Source organism: Accipiter gentilis, chromosome 29 (genome assembly GCF_929443795.1).
Source record: "Accipiter gentilis chromosome 29, bAccGen1.1, whole genome shotgun sequence".
Lineage (NCBI taxonomy): Eukaryota > Metazoa > Chordata > Aves > Accipitriformes > Accipitridae > Astur > Astur gentilis.
Window position 1 is genome coordinate 7,212,993 of NC_064908.1, and position 23,086 is coordinate 7,236,078.

A 23,086-nucleotide genomic window follows, 5' to 3' on the forward strand; every position below is an offset into this window, starting at 1 on the left:
TCTGATTTAATTTTTTTTTAAAGTGATGTGATCATGCCAGCAGAAGTTCCTGTGCTAGCAAACCACATGCCATTGCTTGGGTCTTTAATGAACATCGCAAGTGATGTTCCTACTGTTTGTATGATCTACGCATTGCATTTATATAACCATTTCAGTTACCAAAAATGATTACACTGGCAAAGACGCTTTCAAAGCAACTTGATGGCACACACAAAATGTTACGTGCTAGCCTATTACCACATCTTCCTTTTTTAGATGCAAGAGGTGGTTTTTAAGCAGTCTGCAGCAAATTTTTCAAGCAGAATTATGAATAGTGGGCTGAAATAGCTCTCTAGAGAGGGTTAGAAAGTGCTGCTGACTTGCTTCCGAAGGGAGTAGTGTCTAGGTTAAACCTTCAAAGCTGGCTTCATCACTTGATGCTGGCTTTCAGTTCTCATTTTGCTTCATGCTTCTTCACCATGTTCTTGGGAAACCGACTGAACTACACCATGCTCCAGCCAGCTCAACTGCGTGCTGATATTCTTATCAGTCTTGTTAGCTTGTAGGGGAATCTGTGTACTATGCACAAGCTTTGAAAGGTAGAAGTTGTGTTCAAAATTGCTCTTTCAAGGACTTTTGAGAAGCAGAAAGTCAAAGTTGTGTGTCAGAGTCTCTTCCAGACAGTTATATTGATAGTCCATAAAAGCAGTTATCTTGACTGCCTCTCATCTGTCTGCTCTGCCTCCCTGAGAACTTGGCAGGTCTTTTTCTACAGAGTTGCTTTACAGCCAGTTGCCCCAGTCTGTGTTGCTGCAAGGAGTTATTCTGTCCCAGGTGCAGGACTTTCCGTTTGCCTTGGTTGACCTTTACAAGTGCTCCATAAGGCCACTTCTCCAGCCTGTGTAGGTCCCTCTGAGAAGGATCTCCTGCCCCAGCCATGCCAGCCAGTTTGGTATCATCTGTAAACCTGTTGAGAATGCTCTCTGTCCCATAATTGGTGTTAATCAAGTTTGTTAATAAAGATATTGAATTGTATTGGCCCCAGTATCAACCCTAAGGATGCCACTGGTAATCAGCTGCCAGCTGGACTTTGTGTGGCTGATTACCTTTTGAGCCTGATATTCTAGACAATTTTCCATCGCCTTATAGTGTGCTTCTGTCTCGCCAATCTGCTTATTAAGAATATTGTCAGAGACGGCGTCAAAGGTGTACGATGCTCACTCTCCCATCATCCACCCAGCCAGCTTGTTATTGTGGAGGGCAATTGAGTTAGTGAAGACTTGCCACTGGTAAATCCATGCTGGCTGTTTCCAGTCACCACCACCTCCTGCATGCAGTTGGAAATAGCTTTCAGGAAGATTTACTACATAGCTTTTTCAGGGACCAGGGTGGGACTGATAGGCCCACAGTTCCCTGGATCCTTCTTACATGATGGGTGGTGTTTGCATGTCATCAGGAACCTTCCTTTGTCACCATGACCTTTGAAAGATGACAGTGACTTTGCAGTGACATCAGCCAGCTCCCTCCTCAGCTGTGTCTGCATCCCGCCTGGTCCCAAAAGTGTTCCATGGCCATTTCTTCCTCTTCATTCCCTGGGTTCGGGCTCTGGTGCTGCACAATGTAGCTAGTAGGACCAGTCTGCTTTTCTTGGGAACTGTCCTTAGTCCGTTCCTTCTTGCATGTGTGCCGGTCTTGTTATACCAGACTCCTCAGCTGCAGTGCTTCTGTAGTGGTGTGCACTGCATGAAACTTCAGTCTCGCTTGCCCTTAGCTCTTTCCAGCAACTATCAGATGCTCCTGTGCACAGCAAAATAAACATTTCCAGGGCGTTTTTGTGATTTCTTATCTCCCTGATTTTTATTTTTTTTTTCCCCTTCTAAAAAAATTTAAGTTTTAAGGTGAGGTCCCTGTCGGGAGGGAAGTAGGACGGTTTCTTTCTAGTTGATGTGACTCTTAATTTCTTCAGAGTTCAGTCTTGCAGGAGCATGGCTAGTGAGCAATTGCCATCATCTCATACCTGCAATGCCTTCCCTACTTTTTGGTGCAAACTTGCACAATTACTTCACCAACGATTCAAAACTGTTTACCTGTCAGCACCAGTTCAGTTTTAAGGCATGTCATGATCTCTTTTCATCAGGAGTAGACACACAGTAAGTAGTACTGCCAGGTAATATCTCCCAAGGGAGAGGATGATTGTAGATTTCTGTTTCTTACTACCACTTTGGTAAATGTTTCTTAACCATCTTGCAGTACAGACATCAATGGCCCTTAAGGCTAGGGGTATTCTCTTATCTTTCTTGGCTCCCTTAATTTTATTAATGGGCTTAGCAGTTGTCTTCCAGTTGCTGAAGAATGCTTCATGCTGATCCCATGTGCAGAATGGCTGACACTGTAGGAAATGCTATAAAGCAAGCTGAACCATCCTTTTTGCCTTGTGAGGTCACTTTAATGGAGCCCTTTTTACTTTCAGTCCAGCTACCAATTTAATCACTGCTGCACTTCAAATATTAACTGTTGCTCAGTGCCATCTGAGTATGGAAGGGGGGGGCAGGAGGCACTAGGATACAGATTGGGCTCTGTGGAGGGTCATGTGTAGCTGTAGCTGTTGCAAGCAGCCCATGAGTGATGGCTACTTGGTCCCTGTGGATCAACTGCAGGAGTGAGCAGCCACAAGCTGGCAGGGCAAGCTTGTGTCCTTGCAGCAAGCTTGTGTCCTTGCAAAAAGAATGTCTTAAGGTCCAGCTTTCCTTAACCTTAGCACCCACACGAACTTGTGAAGAGTCAGACAGGGCTGTTCAGCCCCATATACCCAGCCTGTGCCCAGCAGGCAGATATGCTACCCTGGGGAGCTGGGTTTAGGAAGCAGCTTTAAGTGCCAAACCTTCATGCAGGCAAAGCACTGCTCCTGCCAGCACGTGAGGAAACCTGGCTGGTAGGTAGGACTAAACAGCTCCTGTGATTTGTAGACCAGGCTTTCTGCAAGCAGGGCAGTGAGGGGAGAGCCAGTTTTGGACCAAGCTGAACAGCCTCTGGCTAGGAGGAGAAGGAACCGGTGAGGAAAAAGCATTGTTTGACAACTTGTTGCTCTGTATTCCTTGCGAGTCCTGGGCGGATTCTGACTCCTGTTTGCTGTTCCTGGGCAGTTCTACAGTGTGCTGGTTGCTCCTGTATCCCCTAGGTGTGTGTGCTGCTGGACGCTTTCTGGACCAAAGGTGCCACTTCAGGGGTTTGGACTGCCCTGGAGCTATTGACCTTGTCTCTAGTTCCCATGTCACTTGCCATTTGTTTCCCAGACCCTCTGTCACTCAGTCTAATTAATTTGAGGGGAAAGCTGAAAGGCAGTAGAAGTCCCCTGCAGCTCCTCAGAGGCTGTACTTTTCATCCAAGGTCTGTTCCCAGCGTGAGGTGAGTTGTATCTTAGATACTGGGTGTGTTAGACCTCTGTGGAAAGGCTCAATACATAAGCCTCCCAACTTTCAGCTAAGATTATCTGCACCTCTACTCCTAGAGTTTGCATCCCTTCCCTGTTCACACATATGTTCCTCAGTCTCTCCTCTTATACATGGAACTGGAAGGTGGAATATATTTAGAGAGGTGGGCACATGAGGGCGAGTGTATTTGCAGACAAATAGAACTTACACAAACTTCTGCATATTGTATCTATGGAACCAGGGGGACTTGCAATAAAGAAAATTGAAAAGTGATGATTTAGTGGAATTTAAATCCTAATTATTTCAAAATTGAAAGAATGATACATTGTTCCTTGTGACATATCATCTTTTATATGGGGTGACCTGTGTGCTTTCTCCTCTCTATCATAAACCACTGTAATAAATATATGCTGTGTTCAGGGAGCACACAGTATCATTTTTTTATCTGGGGAGTCTGAGTCTTGGATACAGCTCAACTAAATAGTTTCAAATGACAAATCTGTCCCAGTTTTGCCATTGTGTGCTGAACAGGTTTGTATTGCTTCTCAGCAATACTGCATCTGCCTGCCTTCAGTCTTTCCTGTAGAAAGCTCTTGTAAAATAAAAAATAAAAATTAAGCTTTCTGAGCTTTATCAAGCTGCAGTATTGATAGAAGAGGTTCCAGAACTGCTCAGACAAATGAAAAGTGTTGGGTCTTCAGCATCAGCTGGTATTTGTTCAGAAGGAACTGGCATATGAAGTCACTAAGCTATTATCCATTGTGTATAACATACCACTTAAACCAACTACCAGAGGACCATCCCTGCAGCAGGACCATGTCAATGGGAGGTGACAGTTCTCCATGTGGTGCTAGTTTCCAGAAAGGACTCCAAGAACCAGCTAGGAAATGATAAACCCAAAGGAGTCAACAAGCATGTGGAGAGGAGAAATCTGGTTGAGGTGGTATGTTTGGGTTTCCAAAAGACCTTTGACAAGGTCCCTCTATGGAAGCTCTAAGAAACAAAGCTGTTGTGAAGTAAAAAGGGCTCTTATAATTGATTAATTACTGTCTGAAAGAGATAAAAAAAAGGCTAGGAATAAAAGATCAGTTTACAGGAGGAAGGGGAGTTATCCTGTGCATCTCCCCTGGAGTCTGTGCTGCTCTGCACACCCATATGTGAGATGGAAAAGGGAATTAAGAGTGAGATTACAGTTTGTTGATGGTATTGCATATTCAGGATAATTAAAATGAAAGCTGGCAGTGAAGGGTTTCACAATACTGGCTAATTTGCTGACAAAATTGCTGGCAAAATTTGGTCGGTAAATGGGAAGTAATATTTATGGGGAAACAGTGGATTCTGATCCAGCTGTTAGAGACTGGAAGAGGTTTTCTGGGGATTTAATGTGATAGCATGGAAGTACTGCAGTGGGTAAAAAAGCAAATCAAACATTAGGAATTATTAAGAAAGGAATAAATAAAGTAGAAGTCATAAAGCCATTATAAGTTCATGTTGCCCCATCTGTAGATTAGTATGTACAGTCCTCTTACTACCATCTCAAAAAAAAAAAAAAAAAAAAAAAAAAGGTAGTCAATAGAAAGATACCGGAAATAACAGCAAGGTGATCAAAGTCATGGAGTAGTTTCCATACAAGGAAAGATCAAAACTGTCTATGATTCTTAATGACTGGTGGAAAGCCACAAGCACAGATATCATAGAGGTATGTTAGATGTGATTAGGAATGTTTGCTTTTCCCCACAAAGAAGAATTAAAAGAACATCGGAGTTTGAAAATAAATATTTTTTCATCCAGTGTAAAATTCAACTGTGGAACTAACTCTTTTGGACATAGTTCATGCCAAAAGCTTAGATATGTTCAGAAACTGCTTGACGGGTATAAATTCTAACTCTGTAAGTTAAGCTACAGATTGCCAGACTCTAGGATAGTGTGGCCGGAAGATTCCCTCTATGCTATAAAGAATAATTAAAAAGGCATTATTTATTACAGATTAGAGTCAAGTAGAGAAATAAGATAGGGGAAAATTAATAAGGCCAAATACCTTCTCAAATGTTAAAACAATAGTTTTAAAATTAAAATTGGCCAGGTTGGATGGGGCTTTGAGCAACCTGGTCTAGTGGAAGGTATCCCTGCCCATGGCAGGGGGTTTGGAACTAGATGATCTTTAAGGTCCCTTCCAACCCAAACCGTTCTATGATTCTATGAAAATCAGCAATTTTTAGAAGTCTTAAGTAATACTATATTGTGTAAATGGTGGGCAGTTATGCTTTATATTTAATAAGCAGTTTTACTGAATTTTTGGGTAACTTTCTGCAGTGGCGTGAAGATTATATTTCATAGTAACCTCTAAGCTAGAAGAAAGAATATGTATGGGATATCACCTTGCTAATCCACAGGTTTTTGAGCCTTTTTCTACTCCTGGCTAGCAGCAGCCTTGACTAATATATCTGACTGAACACAGTAACTACGTATTCTTGTAAAGGATGGATTTCATCTTTACTTCACGGTTTGCACTAGCTTTTCTTTTCTTTCTTGGATGACTGACAAACAGAATTTGACCTTCTCAGCCTTAAATGGTTTGTCTTTTAAATTGATATCACTGGAGTTATTCTGAACAAGCATTCCCTCACGCTGAAAAAGATAAGTGGTAAATTTGTCTGTCTCTTGATGAGAGACTTCAGGACTGTGCCAACCTGTATGCCAGCAGAGCCAAGGTTTAAACCTCAGAGCATATTGCATGAGTTATTTTTGATCCCTTATTAATAGCTGCTATAGAAGGAGCCCTATGCTTATGGCCAAATATTGTCTTATAGCTATTTCGAGTATTGGCTTGTCTTCAGTCTACAACTCAGTCCACAAAATCCATTCTTTTCCATTTAGTTTAGGTGCTGTTAATCTTTAAGAAAATTGTTCAACGTTACACAAACTGAACAAGGAACAAAGAATTGATTGTAGTCATTGGGAGGGAATCCATGTGCTGACATTATGCCCAGTTTCCTGTACATTGTGCTAAGTGACTTAAAAATGCAAGCCCTGTCCAAAACAAGAACTGCTGCATTAGGGAAAATAAGACCTTTTAAAGTAATCTGGTTCCAGGGTTATCTTTTAAAATACAGTGTTATCATGATGAAACCCTCAGAGTCGTGGAGATTTGGGGATACCTGTTGTTGACAAAGCTACCAGCTCTTTTTTTATTTATTTATTTATTTGTTGCTATGGCCTGGTCTCAGTTATGCTAACCACTCGCCCCTTCTCCAGTCTATCTAAACTGCTTTCCTAATCCTTTGGCTTCTTTGAGTAGAGCTTTGATAGTTCTCCTTCTTTTGTATGATGCTGAAAGCTGCATCTCTACCGTTTGTTTGGCTTTTTGTCATTTGCTCTTTCTCAGACCCGTCTGAGAAGGACCAGTCTGTGCTGTCTCAGCGGTGAGGGCAGTCTGCTGCAGTTGTAGAATTAGAGTTGCGGGGTTGGAAGAGAGAACAGAAGACCTTCTGGTCCAGTCCTCTGCACTAAGGCATGACCAGGTTTAGCAGAGCTTTTTCCAAAAGACAGTTAAGTAATCCATTCCTAAACATCTTCACAAAGAGCTTGTGTGCACCTCCCCTGGAGTCTGCTCCAGCGCCTGGCAAGTGGAGCAGTTAGGGAGCGTTTCTCAGTGTTTGACCCAATTCTGCTTTCTTCCAAATAAAATTGAATTCTTTGTTTTCCTCTGGTTGCAATTTCTTTCCCTTTCATAATAGGCTTCCCACTACTGGAAGACTCTGTTCTCCTCAGATTATTTTTTTCTTTTACCTAGATACAGTGAAGCTGGTTTTATTTAACCTTTCCAACTAGTTGATGTCTTCTAAACTTGCAGTGAGCCTTCTTGTTCTCCTCTGTGCTTCTTAGGAGTATGTTGCTTTCAAATTGAGTGTGATAACTTAAGTGGAGATCTTTCCAGCCCAAGAATAATTTTCTTCAGGGCCTTACTAACAGCAGTTGTCTGTAATGTGTTCCAGAATGAGATTTGCTTTCTTCTTCAGCAGCACCCCACTGAGTCATTCAGCAATGCCTTAATTACCCAGTGGAGACAGAGATGAGGGGATGGTAAAGAAAAATTAGAAGTAATGGTATAAATCATTAATGCTATAACAATATATTTAGTAAATGTTGCTTTGAAAGGTTAAGACCCTAAGCAAGCAGTGTACTCCCTCCAGCATGGGAGCTGTCGGAGCTGGCGTGGTGCGTTGGCTGAAGTGGCTGAGACCTGGCAGGAGCAGAGTTGCCCTCACATGAATGAGACCTGTTGCACAGCAGCATGGTGGCTGGGCTGCTTTCAGCCCAGCCTGTCTTGGGTAGATATCTAGTCAGTGATCCGCTCTGATTCTGTGTCCTTTTAGTCCTTGTTTTGCCTTTAGATGTCTCCCACCTAAGTGTAGGAATTTCCCTGTTAGGCTTTGTTGTAAGAACATTTGTCAGGAATGCTTTGAGTCTGGGTTCTGGTCCCTGGAGCTCTCCACCTTCTCCACTTTGGTTTCATCTCACACCAGTAAAATGTCATCTCTGTTTCAACATCTTTGTTGAACAGGAGGAACAGAGCTGGGCCTTGTTGGTCTTGCTGATGAGACTTTCAGATGAGTGTTTACACAGGCTCAAGGTTTTGCAGTCTGTGCTGAATCCTGTGCTCTCCTACATAGACCAAGTCCCTGGTGGTACAGCTGCAGTGGATTGAGGTTACAGCAGAGTGTGGAACGGATGTAGAGTGACCATCCTGTTTTCCCCAAATCTTTTACAACTTGTTCTCATCTTATCTTTTTAAATTCTTCTTTAGCCAGATTTTTTTTCCCCAAAGCATTGTTTATTTCTGTGGTGCCCTACAAATAGCATTAACAATATTTGTGATGCCACAGAAATCCATAAGAAATGCTTGTGGAAAATGAGGAAGGTTGCTTGGTTTTTTGGTGGGGGGTTTTTCCCATTTTTTAAATATAATCTTTTTCTAATTCATGTCCCATTTGTGTCTACCACATCTTTTTTAGTTGTTGAGACTAGAATTTCTCATGATACTGAAAACTGAGTGCACCATTACGTAGGGGCCTAATGATAGTTTCTGTTTTGTTTTGTTCCATTCCAAATAATTCCTAGAATTTGCTTTGATTTCTGAGCTTGGAGCTGATATTTTCCTAAAGCTATTTGTTATAATCCTAAGAGCTTTTTCCTAAATGGCAGTAATAAGCTCAGAGCCTTTCATTTTGTTATATGACATTAGGTGTATTTTTTTGCCTGTGATTCATTCTGCAGCTATCTGCATTGAATTTCATTTGCCGTTTTATCACCAGTTGCTCAGTATTGTGAGATTCTTCAAGTTTGTCCTTTTATTTACCCTCTTGAATAGTTTCATCAGCAAACTTTATCACCTCACTAATCACCTCCTCTTCCAGATCCTTTATTTAGTACATTTGGCAGCACAGACCTCAGGAAAGATTTCTGCAAAGATCTCCAGGAGGAAACTCTATCACATATTCTGGTCTCCCTATCATGAAAATATGTTGAATCATGCAAGGATCTTCCCTTTTATTCCTGTAATTCAGTGTCTTTAGGAGCCTAGGTGAGGGACCTGCTGAGAAGCCTTTAGGAAGTCTCTGTGGATTGTATCACTTGGATCTCCCTTGCTTTTGTGCTTATTTACCCTTTGAAGGACCCCAGTGGCTTGCTGTCGTATGACTTCCCTCTGTAAAAGTCTTGGTGGCTCTTTTCCAAAATATCACAATTTCCCATGCATCCGCTATTCTGTATTATACATCTGCTAATGTAAGCACCAGCAGCTTGGTTCTTTTTGGGTTTGGTAAGATCTCTCCCTTTCTCTATTGCAGGAGTTTCCTCACTTCCCAGTGACTCCTCCTTTCCATCTTCTCAGCCATACACCGAGACACTTACTGCTTGTCCATTTGTCTGGACCTACACATAGCCATGACATGACTTCCAAGAGCAATACCCAAGAAGTACTGCTGTCCAACTTTCTAACATGAGCCATTTTGTTTCCAGAGCCTTTCTGGCTGTGTGTCTACCATGCCTCCAGCAGGCAAGTCATCACACAGTTCCTGGTTATCACACCCATCTGTATGCCTGATCACAAAATCACTTGCTCATGGCCTAGCTCTTGCCTCAAGCTGGGAACCCACCCCACAACCAGGAATGTGTCCATGGTCTTGAGGACATGCAGTCATGTTCCCAGCGAGACAGACCCATCTGCAGGATTGTTCTCCCAACCATCAGCTCACTGCTTCTTTCTGTGAGCTCTTCCTCTTCCTTCACAGCTGGCACAGAGATGGGGCTGCATTGTGATACCTCTGAAAGTTGTCCTGCATGATGCTCTTTGCTTCTCTTCTCTCTTCAGCAGAAATGGAGTGATCCACTCAGAAGTGAGACTGTTTCATGGCTCTGGCAGCTGGGCTTTGTCAACAAACCTTGCCCTCTCCTAAATTTCTCCTGTTCACCATGCAGGTTATGGTACTTTGTTTCTGAGGATTGGCTGGTGCCACCCACCTGCAAGGCAGACTAATGCACAGGTGACACAGTGCAATAAACATGGAAATCACCATCCTCTAGCTGCACTTGCACCAGGTTTTGTTTTATTTTAAGGATGAGTAATTGCTGTAGTTCACCTGTAAGTCTACTCAGTCTGCCTGGCTGCTGCTTCTGTAAATAGTAGTTACAGAAGTGGAGAGCTTGCTCTCCCCCACCACTCCTCCCTTTGCTGTGTATGTTCATTGCTCTATCCATTTCTGGCTACGTCCTTTTTTCGGCACCTGCTAGCCAGGTCTGTGTGACACTTTAAAAGTCCTGACAGAGCACTCAATCAGCAGTTCACACAGGGCTGCCAGTATCTAAACCATTCAGGGCATGTGCATGGTGTCGGAGCAAGTAAGTGGGTTTACTCTTATGAAAACATAAAAGTTTGCATCAGGTCTGTATTTCTTTGATCACAGAGACCACAGTTCTTGATTAGACTGAAAACGTCATTAATGTCACTGGGGAAAGTAGACACCTTAGTTGTGTCCATCTTTCAAACTAGCAACATATCTGATGTCATGCTTTGACAAGAGTTCAGTGCATGGCAGCATCCTTAATACGCTTACAGTGTTCAATTACTCTATGAAAGCATCTGTGCAAGGGTCTAGCAAAGAACTATCAAGTAGCACTTGTGCCTTCTCAATGAACTTATTCTACATGTCGTTTTCTTTAATAGATCACTTGTTCTCAGTACCATATTTGCCACCATCTCTCTTTTCCCATGGGCATCCCCAAAGGACAGTCCCTGACCTCTGCTTGGACTGCTGATGGCAGTATGAGGGTGATATGCTCAGAAGGCGTTAGTGAATGATTTTGTTACTGGTGGCCATGCTGAGATTTGCTTTAGTTTGTTTGCCACAAGATTTAAAAAACAAAACAAAAAAAACCCCAACAAACCAACAAAGACGCTTACCTGGACTGGAAAATGACTGAGCAAGCTGCTACATGTCTGTCTAGTGAAGATTTTTGCTGAGCCCCTAGGAGCACACAGTACTGATAATTAGAGAGTGTTTAGCCACCTGAATCTACAACTGCAAAGAAGAAAATTTAAATTTTTCCAGGCACTACAGCACTGGCAATGAGAATGAATAAGTAGAATTATTGAGTGTATGTTTTTCTTTTTATAAACCATCTTTTTTTTTCTTCTTTTTTTTTTCTGGCCACAAAGGTGAGATTGAGATCTTGAAACAAAACTGATGTGGTTGCAAGACAATGATGTGCACAGAAACCAAGGGCCTAATACTCTGCTTCTGAATAAAGAAATCTCCTCTTTTTTACTTGCAGTTGTGTTGACGTGTTTCTGCATATAGCCACTGTTTTCATCATCCTTACCCGTACTTAGTGCTAACTGGGCACTTCTTGGCATTTGCAGGAGCTCATGTACTTCCCCTGTGCAAGCTTTGCTGTCTGTAAGGAACAGCTGATTTCTGTGAAAGCAATACTAGCCCTGGAGTGACTTTTTTGCTTTCTCTGTTGAAAAAACAAGTTTTTCCCTGGGCCTTATGCAGCATGAGCTGTCTGTCTTGACATAAGCAAGATGTCGAAGTGAATGGATATGTGGCAGCTTAAGACTCTCTCAGTCCTGCCCTTCCTGCTGCTCTTGTCATATGCTTTTCCTATCAGTGTAAGTGTTTGTCTGGTCCCACTGTGAGCCAGTTTAGCTCCTGGATCTGTTTAGTGGAGTATCAAATGAGTATCAGTGCCCCTTGCTTGGGGAGAGGGTCTGCTGGCCAGGTGTAAGACAGGGCAAGGATGAAGGCAGCCCTGGCTTCAGCCAGCAGACCCTGCTGCAAAATCCTACAATGAGAGAGACTGAAGGAAGCCTGAAGTGACCAGCAGAGATTTCTGTCTTTGAGGTCTATAGTTAGGTAACACAGGTCTCATCTTTAGTTTGCCAAGTTGGAGCTAAAGTCATCTGCAGCTGTTTTTTCATGTCTCTGACCAGTTAGGAGAAGACCTAGAGAGACTTTGTCCATAGAGGATTGTTTGCTGAAGCACAGAGTGGCCCTGCCATGCCTTCCTACCCCATCTCACCCTTCTAGCAGGTATGGTGTGAGTGGAGTAACCTTGCCTAGTGGGCTGAAAAGCGATTTGCCCACTTCCCCCCCCCCCCCTTAATTGATAAGGTTAGTCTTCATTTGGCATTGGCCACCTTATGCTGCTCTGCAGCCTCCAGTGGCCATTCAAGACAATGGGGTGAGTGTCAGCCCTGGGCTGCAGGAGACCACATTAGTTTGGCTGAAGCTAATCTAAGGTTGCATCTTGGAAATTTAGAATATGTTTATGTTAGATAGCTGATGGCAGAAGCCACATATATATTTTGTTTGCATTTTAAAAGTGCCTTTAGGAAATGCGTTAAATAGATAGAGTATTATGACTGGTGTAGCACCTGTAGAGCTGAAGAACAAGGGGGTTGTTAGCAGAACATTTCTTTGCTAAGCAAACCTGCAGTAGCTAAATTTCTGTTTTCCACACAGGAGTGAAATGCTTATGAGCTTTCTAATTATGAAATGTAGAGTTAGTTCAGGCAGGAACTAAAATTTCAGTAATTTAGGAGCAGGATTTTATATATGCTGTCTTGATCCAGTGCCAGAGAGCTCTGGCTGAGTGGGAGAGAAATGACATACTTAGTGGTCAGAATGACTAAACTGGTGAGACTTGAAAAGCTAATGCTGCTCTACACCATTAGAAAACTGGCAGTCCCTGCTTTTTAGTGACAGAAAGACTTTATTTTTAGTGTTGGCAGTTGATCAAGTACTGGACTCATTTCAAGCTCTTCTTGGATGGTACAAAGTATTAGCCTCCAACTGCTGTTGAAATAATGAGTATTAAAAATCATGTTGGAATTAGGAGGATGAAGATGATGAAAAGGAAGGGAGTAAAATGATAATCTAGATTGGATTTTAAAGTCAGTCCCAGGTGGCCTGTATCTGGTTTAGAGCTATGTGTTCTGGTCTGTGAATGCAAATGGCAAACCAGTCCATCAGCTGCAGAAGAAAAGCACTGTGGAAGTGGAAGATCACTGGTTTGGGTCCTGTTTGAATGAGAGGTGAATTAAGTGTAGGTTGCTGGACACATGGGAGCACAAATAATATGAGGCTGGAGGGGTTGGCATAAGGGGTTGATCCTTGTTGCTCTTTGCATAGTGAAATACTTCTATCTGTGCTCCTTGCTGATCTTCCTAGATTTGCCAAAATGCTATTTGATTAGAAATGTTAAATGAGGGGCAAAAAGGTGGCAATCCTGCATGCCTATGCCTATCATCTTAGCAGAAGTAAAAGCAGGGCAATTTAGCTTTCTTCCCATTTCGGTAACACAGAGTGTGTGAGTGTCCAACTGACCATCTCTTTCTTTACAGCAGTGGCTCCTGTTTATCCTAAAGAAGCAGAGTTGGAAGCTTTGACATGCCGAGGGCTACCTCAGTGAAAGCAGATAATGTACCAGCCAGTGGTGAAGTGAAGCGTGGTGCTTCGGCATTCACTGGCAATACCATGGCTGCAATAGCTAAAGCAGAAGTCCTGATAATTATAAAGAATTTCAGACATTTAGCTAAGCCATCTATAGTCTAGTGCAGTAGATATTTACATCTACCTCCTTTTAAATAAGTGATGTCCCCAGTGTATATATGAATGCGTGGAGAGTTTCAAAATGTGTCTTCTATTCAAAGCAGTTCTCCACCTGACATTTTGTGCTGCTATTTCATCTTGAAAATGCTACGTTCATGAAATAATTATGCCTTTGCATGTATTCCTCTCTTCCCTTGTGCTCTACTGGGTTTTTTGTTGTGCTAATCATTCTAAGAGATTTGTTGTTGGTTTCTTTTGATGATTGGCATGGATACTGCCAAGCGCTTCTAGTTGTTGTGGGTTTTTTTCCAATGGAAAAATCTGACATAATCCATATCTCTTTTCCTGCTTACATGAGAAGTATGACTCAACTGCTGTTAAAAAATGAAGCAACATAGCTAATTAATCAGATGAGAAAATGAATAATACCCTTTTAATCTAATTTCCCTCCCTTTCTCCCTGCTCTCTTTAAAACAGAATTTACCGCTTCCTGCTGGTTCTAATACAATTGTGTCAGAATTAGATTTGCACAAGGATTTTAAAGCATGAAGGTTTTAAAACTGGGTTCTTGGTACAGAAGTGCCCATGCAGGATATCATAGCCATAAGGACACCCTGAAACCAGGGCTGAGAAGAAAGAAGGGAAGGTACTGAAGCTCTGTGTTTTTGCAGGAACAACAGTAGGAGCTGTTATTATTCCCTAAATCACTGATGAGTGTAATCTGTGCTGCTGGAGATATAGGATCACTTGGAAGTGGAATTTTTGGTAGTGCCAGTTCTGACAAATGCCCCCTTAATAGTAGAGCTGTGATCGTGAGACACAATGGCAAGGTCATACCTTCCAGTGCTGACAATCGCTAGTGGTGACAGTTGCAAGGCTATTTTGGGAGTGCTTTTCTCTTTGTTTTCTGTGAACTCCTTTCTCTGTGTTCCCAGATTTAACCCTGATGCTGTTCAGCTGTCATCGGGCTTGCCTTTGTTTGTGGAGCCCTGCCTGGTTTGCAGTGTATGTTGACATCATATGTGTACTCTTACTTTGCATTCAGTGGGCGATTGACTCCCTTCATCTCCCGGCTAATCTTGTTCCATATGTTTTAGACTTATGACAGGAGAACAGTAGAGAAGTAAGTCTTGTCATTTAATCCCTTTGACTGTGACCTATGTGTTGTGACAGCATGACTTAACTGGCCTGCTAATTCTTCGAGCCCAGTGTATTAACAGTTAATGTTTCTGCTGGTATCAGTGTCATCCTCTGGACTGCAGTAACTCTTTAACCATTTCTATAACTCCTCAAAAAGCTCTAGTTGCACTAATCATATAGCATAAGGTTGTAGTAAAGAAAACCATCTCAAGCCTCTGGTTAAGGAGCAACCTGGTAAATCTTAGCTCTTGGAGGTTTCTCATGTGACTGCTGGTAAGTCATTGAGGATGGGATTCATCTCATCCTGTTGTAAATGGGTTTATGCTGGTCTGTAGGCAGTGGGAAAGGACAGGTACTGTGAGGGTAATACATCCCACAGGCAACACCCTCTGGGTACATCTGTTTCTTTACACTTTGAAAATGTGGGTGAAATAAATCTTGTGTAAGGCAAGGTATGGAAACATATGGCTGGGCCAGGAGGGACACGGGCAACCTGGACTTAAACCTACTTAAGGTGTTGTGGGGGTCTCAGGTTGAATTCAAGACTGCATTTGCATGCACAAAGAGAAAGTTCTGCTCTTAGTTTACTGATTTTTATGGCCTGTAGTCACTGCAGTAACTCTCTGGCTCTTCATTAAGCCCAAAGAAAACCTTTTAATCAGTTTGAGCGTGATGTGGATCTGTCTGATCTTGTCAAAAACGGTCCCACTGGTAGTGTTAGGAAAGGGTGTGCTTGGTTTTTAGGAACAAAACCCACTTTTGTCGCCCCGTATCTAATGGAGAATCTTTTGTAGCTCTTGGGTGGTGCAGCCTCTGCAACCCGAATGAGTCTAGGTCAGGTTTCTAGCATGAGAACATCATTCAGAAGGGGAAAACTAGAGGCTTGGGCAAATAAAGCATCTGAGCAATGGAGGTGAATCAGTTCTGGATCAGAATGGCTGCAGACACATGACACATCTGTGTATACTAGTCCTTCCCCACCATTGTGAAGTTCCCTAGATTTACAAAGAATAAATAAGAGTGTCTGTGTTTGTATATATGTGGATATATGCACACGTGTACATATCATACACGCACACATCCACAGCCTGGAAAGCCGGTGAGAATTCACTGTAGACCCTGCCTTGAGCAGGAGGCATTAGACTGTAAGTCTCCTGAGGACCTTTCCAACTGCAGTGATTCAATGGTATGTATGTTGCTGTTCTTTACCTGACTGGCACTGAGAGCTGGGTGCTCTTTAAACAATTGCAGATGGTCCCTGCTCTAAGGATCTCATTGTCTCAAATATTAACTGTTTCACCATAGGGTGGTATGGCAGAATCTCAGAGGTGTTTGTTAATACTTTGACTTAAGAGTTACAGAAATTGGGATCAGTGATGGAACAGAGGGAGACAAACCATGTCAGGGGAGGTCTGGATGTATAAAGAGCTTTGAAGATGGTATCAACACTTGATTTCCGGACTGGAGGAGAATCTGGTAAAAGAATTAGTAATGGGGGTTTCATGAGCAATCTGATTTTACAGCAGCATTTTGCACAGGCCAAAAGGTACCATCTTCCTGGGAGGCTCAAGAGATGAATACTAGAGTAATTAAGAAGAGGTGAAGCATGGCCTCTACTGGCCTGACGTCTCTAATACTTGATTAAAAAAGCTGGCATGTGTCCAACTAGCTAGTTTACGTGTTGTATTTAGGTGTGACAAGTGGAGCTGCCAAATACGATTTCTATGTGGGAACCATGAGGATTGCTACCCGAGAATCCGACATGGTAGGATTACAAGATTTTCACTCTTCTGCACAGAGGAGTCACCAAGACAGGGTTCTGTCACAAGACTGATGTATTCATAGTAGAACCATGTAACACAGAAGCCAAGCATGTAGCCCTTTCTTCTTTTCCCTTCTAGCATCTTTTCTCTGCCTTGAGAAAATGCATAGGTTCTCTCTCTTAAATCCTGACCAACCAAGGAGGGAGCACCAGGGAATTAAATATAACCAAAATTAAAACCACAGCCTTTATTACAGGTTTCCTGGCTGACTTTGATTTCAAGCTCTTTTATGCACACTGCTGCTATTTTATTACATGATCATATGACACTGGGTGACGTGACATACTGTTTGTAAACTAAATATTTACTCAATGGGGCTGCATTTAGAAATGCAGTATGCTCTCAGCCAAGTTCACCCTTGTTAGATGTGCTACGTACGGTACACAGTGCTACCAAGTTGTACAGGTAGATGGCAGCTGAAGTGCCCGTGCCCCTAAGGAGCTGTAATGCTGAAATGTAAAGCTGAAATGACAAGAACTGTTCTGCCTGAAAACAGTTGCACTGAATGTTGTTCATGTATTTATGTTAAACTACCACAATACCAGTTAAGTTGTGGAGAAGACAGTTGCCTTAATGTGGGTGCCTTTGACAGAACTGCTGATGTGCAATTATTGCCACAGTTTCTCTGTTCTGGGTTTGTAACCATCCCACTTTCTCCATGTAGAGGCAAAAAGGTGCGGTTTTTTTTTCTTCACTCAGCTGATCCCGAGCAATTCCGAGAGGAATTTGTCAGGTGGTTTAGTTGCTCTCCTCCCTGCTGCCTTGTATATAGTGGGAATGTAACACCAGTCATAGGCTGGGGGTTTGCGAAATGTCATGCACCCCCTAGAAAGTAAGCAGTATTATGCTGTTTACACCAGGTTAGAGCTCAATTCTTGGTCCTCTGAACTCTTCAGTTTCATCCCATCTGGCTCCTGTTACTCCCTGATCTTCGTATCTCTGTCCTGTGGGGGATGCCCAGGAGATAGGCAAACCAAAAAACTTGGCAGGCAGTTGGAGCTGTTGTGTTGCTGATACTCATCAGAAGTTTGATGACGCTTGTGTGTTCTGTATGCTCTGAGGAAGGAGCAAACACTAACAATACTATTATAATTATGAGGTTTCATTAAAGATAAAGATCAGATTTTGTCTGGTAGTTGAACAAGCCTTGCCAGACGAGCAGAGTTTTGAGAGTTGTTCTGAAATGTTTCCTGGTGTCCCCTGTTTTGTATTGCAATGTAAACTTCATGCTTGAAAGAAGAATGCCTTGGCAATAGCTACTGTCAAAACCAAAATATAAATGCAGTGAGTGTCCCTGGCTGTAAAGGACTACACCTGTTATCTAAGAGGGGGAAGCTAATATGCCATATCTGCAAATTTTAGAAACTGAGCACTTCCTCCCTATGGAAAAACTGCTAAATGCTGGTCCCCTGCCAGGAGCTGAAGGAACACCATGAGCTGTGGATGGAGACTTGCCCAGCGATGCCTGGGATTTAAATCATATGAGCCAACTTTCTTTGAATGGTTAGTGGGTAATTCTGGGCACTAGATGCAGTTTGCATCAAAGACTGCTAAAACTGTAATACATTAGTGCCGTTCCAGAAGCACTTGGAGCTAACCAGCTGCCAAGAAAAATACAAGGATGGCAAGAGATTAGCCTGCTGAAGATCTCTGATTAGAGGGAAAGATAGTCACCGCATACTCCCACCCTATCGCATTGCCTTCAAGGTTGTGTTATATCTTTCACAGAGAAAGAAGATAAAGAAGGAATTAAAAATTTAGAGACAAAAATGCTGCACTCTGTAGTTAACCTTGCTTTTAGCCTCTTCTGCACACGTAACCAAGTAGCTGAGGGTTAGCAGTGCCTAAAATTGAAAGAACTAAGCCTATCTGTATATGTGTTTTTCTCTATGCAAAGCAAATTTCAAGGGCAATTTAGGAGAGGGAGTATTTCCTCACATTAAATAAGTACCCACTGGAAAAAGTAACGTTACTTCTCAACCAACTGTTTTTTACTTTCTTTCCTCCCTTTGGGGAGTTGGAGGGGCAGGTGTCTGCTTTGTAATATTACTGTCCAATGTAGTTATTCTTACAATGTTCCCAAGGAACACTGTATCAAATAAAAGAGGAGAACTTTGCATAGCGATAGATCCTCTCGGGTTACTAAACTTATCCACTCTCCTAAATTTAAGGTTGGAGGATTAATAGTACTTAAAGGAGGACACATCTACCCCTTTTACTTCCTCTTTGTCCTCTTCTCCTTCCTCCAGTAACCTCAGGTAACCCATTTTGCTTAGCCAGAAGATGAACTTTACCCTCTGAAACTCAGTGAATGCGTTTTTTCTTATGCGGTGTTTCACAGTGCTTAATTTTGCCAGATAGGCACAATAAAATATACAGCAGAGATTTTCTGGAGGGGTATCAGAAGTCAAGGCTCTCAAAAATTTTAGGTGGGCAAGCATGTGCCCTGATACTTCTAAACATTAAGAATTTCTGTTCTTTAATTTATAGCTTGGTAAAATGATGTCATGTATGAAGCTATTAATACCATTAATGTGTGTGCAAGTATGAATTCTATGATAACATAAGTGTTAATTAGTTGATACTTTAAAAGTATACACAGAAATATATTGCAACCCCTAAAAGCTGCCATTTAATCTGGCATAATTTTTATAAGTTTTCTAAAGTTCTTAAAGCTTAAGACCTTTAGAAATTTCCAGTTTTACTCATTATCCCAATTGTTGGCCTCATAATTATTGCTCTAAGATGTGTTAAATATGTCATGGCATATTAAGATAAAAGCAGTGTATTCTTTTAGGGTGTCTGACTAAAAAATTATGCAAATAATCCTATGCCTGATAGTTTCTTACATGAGATAATGACAAGATTTTCAGAACTGAACAGGGGTTATTCAGTACCTCTGTTTGTCAAATGCCATTTTCTGAAACTCCTTCTCTACCTCACTTATTAAAATCTTGACCAATAGAATTAATATTACATAATATTATAAAAATGCAAAAAATCCTTGCATTTTGATATTTGAGGCAGGCAAGAAGTCATACCTGCCAATGTTAACACAGCCTCAGGTCATTTAAAAAACTGTTCATGTTACTCAACTCTGCTCATTTCTATTCTTATTTGTCACTAACTAATACTAAAATAAATATTTGTCAAGCAGTGTCACATTGCTTGATCACATAACTTGAACAGCCGTTTTTCATGATATGTAAATGCAGAAGGGTGGAGTAAGGGTTTTTCTTAGATATTAAAGAATATTTTGCTGCTCCATTAAGGACTTAATACACCTTTGTGCTTGACTTTATCTTCCTGGCAAATGCAAACAGCAAGCATGAAATGCATGATGGTTCCCTTGGGGAAGCAAGCGAATGCCTGCTGTTGTCAGCACCCATGTAGCTTTGTCACTTTGTCATAATTTTATCTCTTCAGAAGCCAGGCGAGTCAAATTACTGCAGATTTCGGCGTAGGAACAGGTGGGGTTTGATCCCATTATCTCTTCTGTTTCTAGCATACATTCCATAGGAACCATGCAAGACAGGAACCAGCAGAACAACGAGGCCAATAACAGGCAGAAATTTAAAAGAAGGGGTGGGGGGCCCTCTTTTATGCCTCTAAACAGATATGTAATTTTAGAGTCCAGTATATCCAGTGGCTTGACCAAGAACTGGTGTTTTCTTTTGGCCGATTCCAAATATGTGCAGATGTAGTGGGTGTATTGGAGTGGTTTAAATGATAAACAATGTAAATATAATTCTCTATCAAATACATACAAAGCTCACAATATAGAGACATTCTTGAGTCTAAATTTAGATTTACATTCAAGCTGCAGGTAATATGCAAATACAGCACAGCACTAAGTATGCACAGGCATGAAACAGCTACCTTGCTGCTTTGTCAGAGCCACACTGATAAAATTATTCTTTGAGGCTATAATTCTTTAGTCAGCCAGAAGTGATTGAGCTCAAAAGAAACCACTGTGTGGGTGAACTTGTCTTGGCTGTTCTCGGAGCAATATGCTTTTAGATAAAGTCAGTTTTATTTAAAAAGTGATATGTAGTGGTTGTGTTCCCAGGTCAAAATGTAAATAATTCTCATCAATAAGATTGCAAGTGTAATTTATTTGAGGTGTGTTAGGGGAAAACTTGAAGTATATCACAATAAATGTGGGTGGCAATAAAATACAGATTTGCTCTCAGTTTTGCAGGCTCAGAGACGAATTCCCCAAAAATTGCTCCTTGAATGGTAAAGGGATCAGTATGTTCCTCTGTGTATCCATGTCCACCTCTGTGTGCATTGCACACTTTACCTTCCTACTGCATTTGAATGCATTGTTATGGATGTAAGCCACTAACAGATTTGTTTGCATGGTTTGCAGGATTATGGAAATCAGGAGTGTATACCTTCTAGAATATGTCTTAAAATTAATCACATGCATATTGGGCACACATTAGTTCCCCTGTACAGTAGGAATATTTGGCTTGTGTTTCCTGCTCTCATCACCTGCTGAGACTTAGGGGCTACATCTGCACTACTGCAGCAGGAGGCATAAGCTGCAGCAAGAAAAGTCCTGATTAGATAGTAAGAAAAATTACCCACTGAGAGGATGGTGAAGCACTGGAACAGGGACCTAGGCTAGCTGTAGAGTCTCCATCCTTGCAGACAGTAAAAACTGGCTGGAGCAGGCCCTGAGCAACCTGGTCTAACATCAGGTTTAGCCCTGCTTTGAGCAGAGGATTGGACCAGATGATCTAATTAATGAAGATGAAGGAACAAACGTTGCTCCTGAGGCTGGTGGTAGAACCTGGTTGCATCTACTTTGCTCAGACCTAACCATGTCTTACCCTGTCAATGCTTGGACCTGGCACTCCTCCGACCTCAGTGTGGTGCTCTTCAGTCCCCAATATTTTTGGTTTGGGTTGTGGGGTTTTTTCCCAGTTTTAGTGCCTGAAATAATCTAAGGGAAGTCCCCCAGAACTGGGTTTATGGGATGAAGCTGTTTTGTGCCTGCAGGTGGGAGAGTGTTGATAGACTGGGGAAGGGTGGAGGGAGCCAACCCAGGGGCAGTCTCATCTGTTCTGGGTTTGGAGCAGTCCCTTAAGTAAACTATTTCTAGAATTGTGCTTGTGCTTTTCTGGCAAAGAGTAAGCCTAAAACAGAACAAGGAAACACGCTAACACTTCAGCATAGGTGCAGTCTGGACTTGGGTGCTTGATTCTGCTCCCGGGGTATCCTTTCCTAGCACCATAGATGTACTCTGCGTTTTCCAGCATTTGCCAACTAACTGTACTAGAAGTTAGTTTTCTGGAGCATGCTTCCTTAGAGGCAAGAGGTTTAAAAGCTTTTGCTTTTAAAGTTCACAAGTAGCCTTTTGCACGGCTGCTTGTGAAACAAGCAAATACAGGAGTAACTTGTGTTTGTGGGGTAAAAGGCTAGTTTGGGATTTGCACTTGCAGTAGAAATAACAAGCGTTGGATGTCCTGGTGTAGGGCATGCCTCTCCTTTGAAATAAGCAATGCAGCACAGACGAATGTTAGATAATACAGGATTGTCTCCTGGACCGGGGGCTAGAGTGTGGGGTGTTGGTTAAAGACAACTTCCTTATTTTCATTACTTGCTAGGGTAGGAATGGATAGTCAGTGTTGCTCATTTTAGAAGAATGATTATCCGGAAGTCATCTGACTGCTGTAACTGATAGATGTGCCCACATCAAGCTCTATAAAAGAATCGAGTACTGTGATTTTCGAGGAATTTCAACCAAGTTGATTCCCTCTTTAGTAATGAGGACCTAGGTTTCTGCCTGTAGATGGACACGCTGTAAAAGCCAGTCCTTTTGCCTCCCAGTCATGCTTGGTGCTTCTCAGCTGAGGCACATGCATTTGGACGTATGTATTAAATTGCCAGCTCATCCTTAAATAGCAGCCTCCAGTGAACTGTAAATGCAATGCAGAACGTGCTGTAGCCAGGAATTTGAGGAAGGAGGAATTCCACCCAACAGAAGCGCTGAGACTTGAAAATCTAGCTAGGTTTTCTTCTGGCAACTTCAAAGCTAGCAGGTCTCTCTAAATACAGGCTCTGGAATACATACAGCAGCTAATAAAAGGTTGTCGTTTTATTCAGTAGGTCACAGGGTCTGTAAAGCTAACAGGGAAAGTTGTACTTTGTTATACTCAGAAAAATTAATAAATACTGCTGAATAAAGAAGTTATTAACTTCTGACAAATTCTGCTTTTGCTATGATTATGTCTGTAAAAGGGCAACATCCAGTATACAGATGGTCTGCTTTAGTCAGGCTTCTTGATCTCATGCTTTCCCTGCTCATTGCTACCACTGATGATATCTCATTTCATTCATTGTTATGACATTATTTCATTGAAATTTTGAGGGAACAATGTAATCTAAATAAATACATAGCTTGCCTTGCTTAGGAGGAATTTGATGCCATACCTAAAACTAATACAGATATATCATTTTACAGTGTGTCCCCGCTGCAGGGAGATAACAGTGTGGGAGAGAGGAAGGAAACAGATCAATTGGTGAGAAGTGAGGCTTGAGCAAATGTAGAGGTTGTCCACCTGGGGACTCTCTGAGTTACAATTAATTT

General features: G+C 42.0%; 1 protein-coding gene across 4 annotated transcripts in view; it reads left to right on the forward strand.

The window, feature by feature from the left end:
• PPP1R12B (protein phosphatase 1 regulatory subunit 12B) overlaps positions 1–23,086 on the forward strand; it is a 124,637-nt gene that overhangs the window by 8,838 nt on the left and 92,713 nt on the right. The gene's annotated exons all lie outside the window — the stretch shown is intronic.